We start from the raw sequence: 12,955 nt of genomic DNA on the forward strand, positions 1-12,955 counted from the left end.
TGCAGCCAAGAGGCCCATGATCACTCTGGATGAACTGCAGAGATCTACAGCTGAGGTGGGAGACTCTGTCCATAGGACAACAATCAGTCGTATATTGCACAAATCTGGCCTTTATGGAAGAGTGGCAAGAAGAAAGCCATTTCTTAAAGATATCCATAAAAAGTGTTGTTTAAAGTTTGCCACAAGCCACCTGGGAGACACACCAAACATGTGGAAGAAGGTGCTCTGGTCAGATGAAACCAAAATTGAACTTTTTGGCAACAATGCAAAACGTTATGTTTGGCGTAAAAGCAACACAGCTGAACACACCATCCCCACTGTCAAACATGGTGGTGGCAGTATCATGGTTCGGGCCTGCTTTTCTTCAGCAGGGACAGGGAAGATGATTAAAATTGATGGGAAGATGGATGGAGCCAAATACAGGACCATTCAGGAAGAAAACCTGATGGAGTCTGCAAAAGACCTGAGACTGTGACGGAGATTTGTCTTCCAACAAGACAATGATCCAAAACATAAAGCAAAATCTACAATGGAATGGTTCAAAAATAAACATATCCAGGTGTTAGAATGGCCAAGTCAAAGTCCAGACCTGAATCCAATCGAGAATCTGTGGAAAGAACTGAAAACTGCTGTTCACAAATGCTCTCCATCCAACCTCACTGAGCTCGAGCTGTTTTGCAAGGAGGAATGGGAAAAAAATTCAGTCTCTCGATGTGCAAAACTGATAGAGACATACCCCAAGCGACTTACAGCTGTAATCGCAGCAAAAGGTGGCGCTACAAAGTATTAACTTAAGGGGGCTGAATAATTTTGCACGCCCAATTTTTCAGTTTTTGATTTGTTAAATAAGTTTGGAATATCCAATAAATGTCGTTCCACTTCATGATTGTGTCCCACTTGTTGTTGATTCTTCACAAAAAAATACAGTTTTATATCTTTATGTTTGAAGCCTGAAATGTGGCAAAAGGTCGCAAAGTTCAAGGGGGCCGAATACTTTCGCAAGGCACTGTAAAACTGTTGGACTTAAAATAGGGGCTGTGTGTTGACTGTTCACCCACAGAAACATTGACACTGATCTGAGGAAGTGAGGACTGGAGTTCTGAGGAATTGGATCTAGATCAAACAGAGCTGTTTTCACAGAGAAGTTAAAGTGAAACCAAAGACAACAACAGTAAACATGTCGTCTCCCATGAATGACAACTATGGTTGATGACATGTAAGATCAGATTCTGTGAAACAAGGACTGGAGTTCTAATGAATTGTGACTATGGCATGAGGCCAGGTGTCAGCAGGTAGCCTAGTCAAGACAGACGTGTACAGCCATAACAGACATTTAGGTAACCTTTTCTGCTGCTTTTCAGACACGGTTGGTTCCCACCCTGAAGCACTACTTGTGTACTAATTAAAACTCTAAACAATTACAACACAGTCACTATTGGTCACTCTATTATGGATTACTCTTCTAAGATTTATTCATTACAGAATGTTGTCAGTTATTAAAGAGTATATTTGTTAACTGCAATGTAGAGATTTGTAGACCTAGATATCGCCAATCCTAAAAGCACACATAAAATAAACAATTCCAATTTATTTACATACAGTGCCTTGCGAAAGTATTCGGCCCCCTTGAACTTTGCGACCTTTTGCCACATTTCAGGCTTCAAACATAAAGATATAAAACTGTATTTTTTTTGTGAAGAATCAACAACAAGTGGGACACAATCATGAAGTGGAACGACATTTATTGGATATTTCAAACTCTTTTAACAAATCAAAAACTGAAAAATTGGGCGTGCAAAATTATTCAGCCCCTTTACTTTCAGTGCAGCAAACTCTCTCCAGAAGTTCAGTGAGGATCTCTGAATGATCCAATGTTGACCTAAATGACTAATGATGATAAATACAATCCACCTGTGTGTAATCAAGTCTCCGTATAAATGCACCTGCACTGTGATAGTCTCAGAGGTCCGTTAAAAGCGCAGAGAGCATCATGAAGAACAAGGAACACACCAGGCAGGTCCGAGATACTGTTGTGAAGAAGTTTAAAGCCGGATTTGGATACAAAAAGATTTCCCAAGCTTTAAACATCCCAAGGAGCACTGTGCAAGCGATAATATTGAAATGGAAGGAGTATCAGACCACTGCAAATCTACCAAGACCTGGCCGTCCCGCTAAACTTTCAGCTCATACAAGGAGAAGACTGATCAGAGATGCAGCCAAGAGGCCCATGATCACTCTGGATGAACTGCAGAGATCTACAGCTGAGGTGGGAGACTCTGTCCATAGGACAACAATCAGTCGTATATTGCACAAATCTGGCCTTTATGGAAGAGTGGCAAGAAGAAAGCCATTTCTTAAAGATATCCATAAAAAGTGTTGTTTAAAGTTTGCCACAAGCCACCTGGGAGACACACCAAACATGTGGAAGAAGGTGCTCTGGTCAGATGAAACCAAAATTGAACTTTTTGGCAACAATGCAAAACGTTATGTTTGGCGTAAAAGCAACACAGCTGAACACACCATCCCCACTGTCAAACATGGTGGTGGCAGCATCATGGTTTGGGCCTGCTTTTCTTCAGCAGGGACAGGGAAGATGGTTCAAATTGATGGGAAGATGGATGGAGCCAAATACAGGACCATTCTGGAAGAAAACCTGATGGAGTCTGCAAAAGACCTGAGACTGTGACGGAGATTTGTCTTCCAACAAGACAATGATCCAAAACATAAAGCAAAATCTACAATGGAATGGTTCAAAAATAAACATATCCAGGTGTTAGAATGGCCAAGTCAAAGTCCAGACCTGAATCCATTTGTGAATGCTGTTCACAAATGCTCTCCATCCAACCTCACTGAGCTCGAGCTGTTTTGCAAGGAGGAATGGGAAAAAAAATTCAGTCTCTCGATGTGCAAAACTGATAGAGACATACCCCAAGCGACTTACAGCTGTAATCGCAGCAAAAGGTGGCGCTACAAAGTATTAACTTAAGGGGGCTGAATAATTTTGCACGCCCAATTTTTCAGTTTTTGATTTGTTAAAAAAGTTTGAAATATCCAATAAATGTCGTTCCACTTCATGATTGTGTCCCATTTGTTGTTGATTCTTAACAAAAAAATACAGTTTTATATCTTTATGTTTGAAGCCTGAAATGTGGCAAAAGGTCGCAAAGTTCAAAGGGGCCGAATACTTTCGCAAGGCACTGTATTTACATAGTGTGTGTGTGAGAGAGATAGGAGAGTGTGTGTGCATTTTGTGTTTAATTTTTCCTTGTCAGCCACCCATCTCTGCTTTTCTGCCTTATAAAAAGCTGAGGTCTGGAAGTCCCTCCAGGAGTAGTTGTGATTTTCCGTTTGGGTTTTGTGGGGAGTTATTTTCTGTTTAGCTGTTTTGTTGCCTGACAGAACTGTGCGCTTTCGTTTTTTCTACTTTGTTATTTTGTTGCGGTGTTCAGTTTATTAAAAATCCTGAACGCCTACCACGCTGCACCTTGGTCTCCTTCTTCAACCCACGTGAGTCGTTACAGTTACATACATTCATTGTGGAGAAGAAACGTTAGTTTGGCCAGGAACAATGTGGATGGTTAGCCAGGGAATAACCTTGGTACATAAAAAATATTTTTGCAAGACAATAAACATATCAGCCTGCCACTCCTGGGAACCATGTTCATACAGTTGAAGTCGGAAGTTTACATACACTTAGGTTGGAGTCATTAAAACTCATTTTTCAACCACTCCACAAATGTCTTGTTAACAAACTATAGTTTTGGCAAGTCAGTTAGAACATCTACATTGTGCATGACACAAGTAATTTTACCAACAATTGTTTACAGACAGATTATTTCACTTATAACTCAATGTATCACAATTCCAGTGAGTCAGAAGTTTACATACACTAAGTTGACTGTGCCTTTAAACAGCTTGGAAAACTCCAGAAAATGATGTCATTGCTTTAGAAGCTTCTGATAGGCTAATCTACATCATTTGAGTCAATTGGAGGTGTACCTGTGGATGTATTTCAAGGCTTACCTTCAAACTCAGTGCCTCTTTACTTGACATCATGGGAAAATCAAAAGAAATCAGCCAAGACCTCAGAAAAAGAATTGTAGACCTCAAGTCTGGTTCATCGTAGGGAGCAATTTCCAAATGCCTGAAGGTACCACGTTCATCTGTACAAAAAATAGTACGCAAGTGTAAACATCATGGGACCATGCAGCCGCCATACCGCTCAGGAAGGAGACGCGTTCTGCCTCCTAGATATGAACGTACTTTGGTGCGAAAAGTGCAAATTACCCCAGAACAACAGCAAAGGACCTCGTGAAGATGCTGGAGGAAACCGGTACAAAAGTATCTATATCCACAGTAAAACGAATCCTATTTCGACATAACCTGAAAGGCCGCTCAGCAAGGAAGAAGACTGCTCCAAAACCACCATAAAAAAGCCAGACTACGGTTTGCAACTGCACATGGGGACAAAGATCGTACTTTTGGAGAAATGTCCTCTAGTCTGAAAAAACAAAAATAGAACTGTTTGGCCATAATGACCATTGTTGTGTTTGGAGGAAAAAGGGGGAGGCTTGCAAGCCGAAGAATACCATCCCAACCATGAAGCACGGGGATGGCAGCATCATGTAGTGGGAGTGCTTTGCTGCTAGAGGGATTGGCACACTTCACAAAATAGATGGCATCATGAGGTAGGAAAATTACGTGGATATATTGAAGCAACATCTCAAGACCATCAGGAAGTTAAAGCTTGGTCGCAAATGGGTCTTTCAAATGGACAATGACCTCAAGCATACTTCCAAAGTTGTGGCAAAATGGCTTAAGGACAACAAAGTCAAGGTATTGGAGTGGCCATCAGAAAGCCCTGACCTCAATCCTTTCGAAAGTTTACGGGCATAACTGAAAAAGTGTGTGCGAGTAAGGAGGCCTACAAACCTGACTCAGTTACACCAGCTCTGTCAGGAGGAATGGGCCAAAATTCACCCAACTTATTGTGGGAAGCTTGTGGAAGGCTACCTAAAACGTTTGGCCCAAGTTAAACAATTTAAAGGCAACGCTACCAAATGCTAATTGAGTGTATGTAAACTTCTGACCCACTGGGAATGTGATGAAAGAAATAAAAGCTGAAATAAATCATTCCCTCTGCTATTATTCTGACATTTCACATTATTAAAATAAAATGGTGATCCTAACTGACCTAAGATAGGGAATTTTTACTAGAATTAAATGTTAGGAATTGTGAAAAACTGAGTTTAAATGTATTTGGCTAAGGTGTATGTAACTTCCAACTTCAACTGTATGTGAGCGCTGTTGGGGCCCAGCTTCAGATGACAAAACCTGTACACACTGCCAGAGGGTTGCAGCTCTGCCCACTTCCTTTGTGTCACACATTTCAACCAGAGAAATATCCAATAAACCAAAAACCTTGCTTTGTCTGTGAATGTACATTATTGCACAAAATCTTCAAATAAAATGGAGCAAACATAAAATAATAAGTAGTTATATTTTGATTTACATTGACAGAGAAAGAGAGAGAGAGAGACAGAGAGAGAGAGAGAGAGAGTGTGTGTGTGAAGGTTGTGTTTTATTTTTTCTTGTCAGACACCCATCTCTACTTTGTCAGTCTGCATGCACTTCCGGGTGAGGCTGTCAGGGGCAGTGGTGGAGTGCAAGGCAGATCTGAAAGAGAGATGCACAAAGTGACAGTACGTATACCGCTCAACAGCATGTTTGTGTGTGAGCATGTCTGTTGGTGTGAGTGAGCGTATGTGTATGTAATATAATTCTGATTGACCTGTATCCACCTGGGAGTCTTCAAAGTGTCTCCCGTCACGGCCAGTGTAGTGGGAACTGGTGCAGCCGGGAAATGAAATACCACAGCAGAGGACTGCTGGCAGGGTGGGTGGCAGATCTAAAAGAGAGGCACAATTGTATTAACTGACAATGATAATATAACTAAACAGAGTGAATGACTAAGATTCAATCCGATCAAGTCTTAACAGGTAATATCTGACACCGGCATAGCTGATGTTTTGTCGGAGGTGTAACTGTGTTGGAGCCGTCAAACAGGTGAGCAACGACACTTGTGATCATCGTCACGAAGCCACACCGTCCCCCTCGCGTTAGATGTTGAGAAGGAGAAAGTATAAGCTCAAATTGAAAAACATGAAACGAAATGAGGATTTCTATCATTTTAATGGAGGTGTAGATCCCATCTCACATTCCAGTGTTCTGACTGAGAAACAAGGATGCCTGGGATACCTGTTAACTCTGTATAGCAGGTGCAGGGCAGACAACTGCAGATGTGAGGGCTGTAGTTGAGCGAATAGGGGTGTAAGATCTAAAAGAGAGGGGTACAATTTTCTTAAGTGGAAATAATTATTCAACAAAACAGAAAGAGTGATTGAGTGTGTGTGATAATTACTTGTACCACATCACACTGCTTCAGGTCCACAGGCCTCTGGAAATTCCATTGTGGCTCTCCAGGCCTGGAGCAGCTCAGTGGAGACACAGTTAACTGTCACCCGTCTAGCCTGCTTGGCAGATCTGAAAAATAGGCATTATTTTAATGACAAAGCCTTGTCTACACACTAACCTAAATTGTGTTTTTGTTCATATCGGGCAAGCACGCAGTAGACTTCATTTTCCCAACTGCTCATTGTACTTACCCTGGCAATCTGTGGTGTGTGTGTGTGTGTGTGTTAGTGTTATTGTGACTCGGAAGTGTGTCAACCTGACCACATCCACGTCCTTGGACATTGAGTGATTACCTTTGGAAACAATTACTATCAACCGTGAACAATAAAAAGGATATCAAAAGTTCAGATTTGGTTTGACAAATAGGCTGAATCATGAGAAGTTACAAACGTCTTCCTAGGTCCCTGCCTTTCTAAGGAGTTTTTGCTAGCCACTGTGCTTCCACATATGCATTGCTTGCTCTTTGGGGTTTTAGGCTGGGTATATATATAAGCACTTTGTGACAACTGCTGATGTAAAACGGGATTTATAAATACATTTGATTGATTGCCTGTATATGCTTCTATTCATGTCAGTAACTCTCAATCTAAATATGAGTTATCTTGCATTTCCTCAATAGGAAGTTGTACCTTAAGTAAAACACTTTTTCCTGGTATTTCCTGCTGGGGACAGGGGGCTTTAGGTTTGGGAATGGAGGACCTAGAGAACTGTAATATTTACAATAACGAGCGCTTACATTTATGAATGAAATGAGCTGTGTATCTAATCTGATTGAGAAATGCTGATGTGTATTTTCTTTGGAAAATCTGCCACTGAAACACACAATTCTATCTAGTGAGAGAGCACACAAACTTTAGCTTATTTTACCAGGTTAACAATAACATACTTTTCTCAAGGGAGACCTGGCATAGAGGGCAGAGCTCTCAAGTAAAAGACATATCCAAAGCAGCTGCTATGGTATGGATACATTTAGATCTGTGTGTATTGTTGTTAATTGTTAGATATTACTGCACAGTTGGAGCTAGGAAAACAAGCATTTCGCTACACCCGCAATAACATCTGCTAAATATGTGTATGTGGCCCATACAATTTGATTTCAGTTCCCTCGACATATTCCACATTTTGTTGTGTTACAGCCTGACTTTTCTCACTCATCTACACACTACCCATAATGTCAAAGTGAAAACATGTTTTTAGACATTTTTGAAAATGAAATACCACATAAGGATTCACACCCGAGTCAATACATGTTAGAATCACCTTTGGCAGTGATTACAGTTGTACGTCTTTCTGGGTCTCCAAGTCTCCAAGAGCTTGCCGCACCTGGATTGTGCAACGTTTGTCAACGATTATTTTCAAAATTCTTCAAGCTTTGTCAAACTGGTTGTTAATCATGGTGTGACAACCATTTTCAAGTCTTGTCATAGTAATTTGACTATTTCCTACTTTGTAGAATAATAGTGAAAACATCAAAACTATGAAATAACACATATGGAATTATGTAGTAACTAAAAAAAAGTGTGAAATGAATCCAAAAATATGTTATATTTGAGATTCTTCAAAGTAGCCACCCTCTGCCTTGATGACAGCTTTGCACACTCTTGGAATTCTATTAACCAGGAACTATTTGTCTGTTCGGGCAGACATACAGGGCCTTTGGAAAACATTCAGAACCCTGGACTTTTTACACATTTTGTTAGGTTACAGTCTAAAATGTATTCAATTGTTTTATTCCTCATCAATCTACACACCCATAATGAAAAAAGCAGAAGCAGGTTAAGAAATTTCTGCTAATTTATATATATTTTTAAACAGAAGTATCACATTTACTTAAATATTCAGACCCTTTACTCAGTACTTTGTTGAAGTACCTTTGTCAGTGATTACAGCATCGAGTCTCCTTGGGTATGATGCTACAAGCTTGGCACATCTATATTTGGGGAGTTTCTCACATTCTTCTCTGCAGATCCTCTCAAGCTCTGTCAGGTTGGATGGAGAGCATGGCTGCACAGCAATGTTCAGGTCTCTCCAGAGATGTTTGATCAGGTTCAAGTCCATGCTCTGGCTGGGCCACTTAAAGACAGACTTGTTCCGAAGCCACTCCTGCGTTGTCTTGGCTGTGTGCTTAGGTTTGATGTCCTGTTGGAAGATTGAACTTTCACCTCAGTCTGAGGTCATCAACAAGGATCTCTCTGTACTTTGCTCCATTCATCTTTGTCTCAATGCTGACTAGTCTTCAGTCCCTGCCGCTGAAAAACATTCCCACAGCATGATGTTGCCACCACCATACTTCACCGTAAGGATGGTGCCAGGTTTCCTCCACGCGTGACGCTTGGCATTCAAGCCAAATAGATCAATCTTGGTTTCATCAGAACAGAGAATATTGTTTCTCGTGGTCGGAGTCTTTCGGTGCCGTTGGCAAATGCCAAGCAGGCTGCCATGTGCCTTTTACTGAGGATTGGCCACTCTACCGTAAATACCTGATTGGTGGAGTGCTGCAGAGATAGTTGTCCTTCTGGAAGGTTCTCCCATCTCCACAGAGGAACTCTTGAGCTGTCAGATTGACCATTGGGTTCTTATTCACCTTCCTGACCAAGGCCCTTCCCCCAATTGCCCAGTTTGGCTGGGCAGCCAGCTCTAGGAAGAGTCTTGGTGGTTCCAAACTTCTGCCATTTAAGAAGGATGGAAGCCACTGTGTTCTTGGGGACCTTCAATGATGCAGAAATGTCTTGGTATCCTTCCCCAGATCTGTGCCTCGAGAAAATCCTGCATCGGCGCTCCACGGACAATTCCTTCGACCTCATGGCTTGGTTTTTGCTCTGACATGCACTGTCAATTGTGGGACCTATATAGACAGGTGCCTTTCCAAATCATGTCCAATCAATTGAATTTACCACAGGTGCACTCCAATCAAAACACATCTTAAGGATGATCAATGGAAACAGGATGCACCTGAGCTCAATTTTGAGTCTCATAGCAAATGGTCTGAATACTTATGTAAATAAGGTATTTATGTTTTTTTCCACATTTTCAAAAATGTAAAACATTATTTTGTGTTGCTTTTTCATTATGTGGTATTGTGTGTAGATTTAATCAATTTTGGAATAAGGCTGTAATGTAAAAAAAAAAAAATGTGGAAAAAGTCAAGGGGTCTGAATACTTTCCGAAGTATAGCTTTCTGGCCAGCAGGCAGGACCTAGCTGTCAGGCAGGCTGGACCTAGCTATCATGTTTTCTATTCATCGTAACTAATAATGTTATGTATGGTTTGAAGTAGATTTGGTGTTATTCCACTGCGTTCTTTCTCAGAGATGTTTCTCTACAAAATAAATACGTTCAACACATTGTTCTTGACTCTGTATCATCAATGCCTTCCAGTTGTCTTGTTCAAGACATTGAACATTGTTTTTATTACCAATGAGTTGTGTAATATTCCCTGGGTAGTAAGCGTAGTGTTGAAGTGGTGGGCCTAAAACTGTTGGACTTAAAATAGGGGCTGTGTGTTGACTGTTCACCCACAGAAACATTGACACTGATCTGAGGAAGTGAGGACTGGAGTTCTGAGGAATTGGATCTAGATCAAACAGAGCTGTTTTCACAGAGAAGTTAAAGTGAAACCAAAGACAATGCAACAGTAAACATGTCGTCTCCCATGAATGACAACTATGGTTGATGACATGTAAGATCAGATTCTGTGAAACAAGGACTGGAGTTCTAAGGAATTGTGACTATGGCATGAGGCCAGGTGTCAGCAGGTAGCCTAGTCAAGACAGACGTGTACAGCCATAACAGACATTTTGATGACCTTAGTGGTGTAAAGTACTTAAGTAAAAAATACTTTTAAATCAAAAACTTAAATCAAACAGAGAGAGAGGGAGATTTGTGGCCCATTGCCATGAGAAAAGGACAAGTGGAGCATAAACAACATTGTAATTACACCCTTTATCTGTTTAGTAGTAGTAGTAGTAGTAGTATGAGTAGTAGTAGTAGTAGTAGTAGTAGCAATAGTAGTAGTAATAGCAATAGTGGTAGCAGTAGTAGCAGTAATAGCAGTAGTAGCAGTAGTAGTAATAGCAGTAGTAGTAATAGCAGTAGTAGTAATAGCACTAGTAATAGTAGTAGTAATAATAGTAGTAGTAATAGTAGTAGTAATAGTAGCAGTAGTAATAGTAATAGTAGTAGTAACACTAGTAATAGTAGCAGTAGTAATAGTAATAGTAATAATAGTAGTAGCAGTAGTAGTAGTAATAGTAGCAGTAGTAATAGTAGTAGTAATAGTAGCAGTAGTAATAGTAGTAGTAATAGTAGCAGTAGTAATAGTAGTAGTAATAGTAGCAGTAGTAATAGTAATAGTAGTAGTAGTAATAGTAATAGTAGTAGTAGTAGTAATAATAGTAGTAATAATAGTAGTAGCAGTAGTAGTAGTAATAGCAGTAGTAGTAATAGCAGTAGTAGTAGCACTAGTAATAGTAGCAGTAATAGTAGCAGTAGTAATAGTAGTAGTAATAGTAGTAATAATAGTAGTAGCAGTAGTAGTAGTAATAGTAGCAGTAGTAATAGTAGTAGTGATTCTGGCAGATTCTGCAACTTCGGGCACTTTGACCGTGCAAACTTTCAGAAATTTAAACTTATTCAAACACCATTTTACCAGTACTGTACTTGTCTTTGATTTGTCTAGAAACTATATCTGATAATGGCTGCGATCGTACTATTCAGGAATGTATATATTTTTGTCATTTTCCCCAGACAGCCATAGACAAATGTCATTTCCATCACGTCATTAAACATCCATTATCTATTATCCATCCATTATCTATTTGAAGTGATTAAGGTTTTCCTAATATTAATAATTCAACATGACACCTGAATGTATAAACTTGCCTGGTGACAGCTGAAAACATTTATCATGAAAAATAAGAGATTTCCACCCAACCTTTTTGTGAGATTATGATAACCATATGATTTCCATATCGAAAACAAATACATGTAAATTATACATAATATACTAATTTACCTCAAAAATATGGGTTTTTGATGGGTGACAAGGTGCGGTGGAAATGACATGAAAACAATATTTTATTGCAAACATTGTGAGCAACCATTGTTATACATTTAATTAATATAAGGCAAAGTAAGATTCCAAAACACTGGAACTAGCACCTTTCAACATGAGAACAATGTGTTGTCCTTGACTACACTTTGATGCTACAAATAGAATTTCTAACACATAGTTGAAATTGGAAGTTCACATACACCTTAGCCAAATACATTTAAACTCAGTGTTTCACAATTCCTGACATTTAATCCTAGTAAAAATTCCCTGTTTTAGGTCAGTTAGGATCACCACTTTATTTTAAGATTGTGAAAATGTCAGAATAGAGAGAATGATTTATTTCAGCTTTTATTTCTTTCATCACATTCCCAGTGGGTCAGAACACTCGATTAGCATTTGGTAGCATTGCCTTTAAATTGTTTAACTTGGGTCAAGAATTTTGTGTAGCCTTCCACAAGCTTCCCACAATAAATTGGGTGAATTTTGGCCCATTCCTCCTGACAGAGCTGGTGTAACCGAGTCAGGTTTGTAGGCCTCCTTGCTCGCACACACTTTTTCAGTTATGCCCACAAATATTCTATGGGATTGAGGTCAAGGCTTTGTGATGGCCACTCCAATACCTTGACTTTGTTGTCCTTAAGCCATTTTGCCACAACTTTGGAAGTATGCTTGAGGTCATTGTCCATTTGGAAGACCCATTTGCGACCAAGCTTTAACTTCCTGACTGATGGTCTTGAGATGTTGCTTCAATATATCCACATAATTTTCCTAACTCATGATGCCATCTATTTTGTGAAGTGCACCAGTCCCTCCTGCTCCAAAGCACCCCCACAACAAGATGCTGTCACTCCCGTGCTTCACGGTTGGGATGTTGTTCTTCGGCTTGCAAACCTCCCCTTTTTTCCTCCAAACACAACGATGGTCATTATGCCAAACAGTTCCATTTTTGTTTCATCAGACCAGAGAACATTTCTCCAAAAAGTACAATCTTTGTCCCCATGTGCAGTTGCTTTGTCCCCATGTGCAGTTGCTTTGTCCCCACTGTAGTCTGGCTTTTTGAGGTTTTGGAGCAGTGGCTTCTTCCTTGCTGAGGTGCCTTTCAGGTTATGTCGATATAGGACTCGTTTTACTGTGGATATAGATACTTTTGTACCTGTTTCCTCTAGCATCTTCACAAGGTCCTTTGCTGTTGTTCTGGGATTGATTTGCACGTTTCGCACCAAAGTACATTCATCTCTTAGGAGACAGAACGCGTCTCCTTCCTGAGCGGTATGATGGCTGTGTGGTCCCCATTGTGTTTAGACTTGCGTACTATTGTTTGTACAGATGAACGTGGTACCTTCAGGCGTTTGGAAATTGCTCCCAAAGTCAAGCAAAAAGGCACAGCGTTTGAAGGTAGGCCTTGAAATACATCCACAGGTACACCTCC

Source organism: Oncorhynchus mykiss, chromosome 18 (assembly GCF_013265735.2).
Source record: "Oncorhynchus mykiss isolate Arlee chromosome 18, USDA_OmykA_1.1, whole genome shotgun sequence".
In the NCBI taxonomy this organism is placed as follows: Eukaryota; Metazoa; Chordata; class Actinopteri; order Salmoniformes; family Salmonidae; genus Oncorhynchus; species Oncorhynchus mykiss.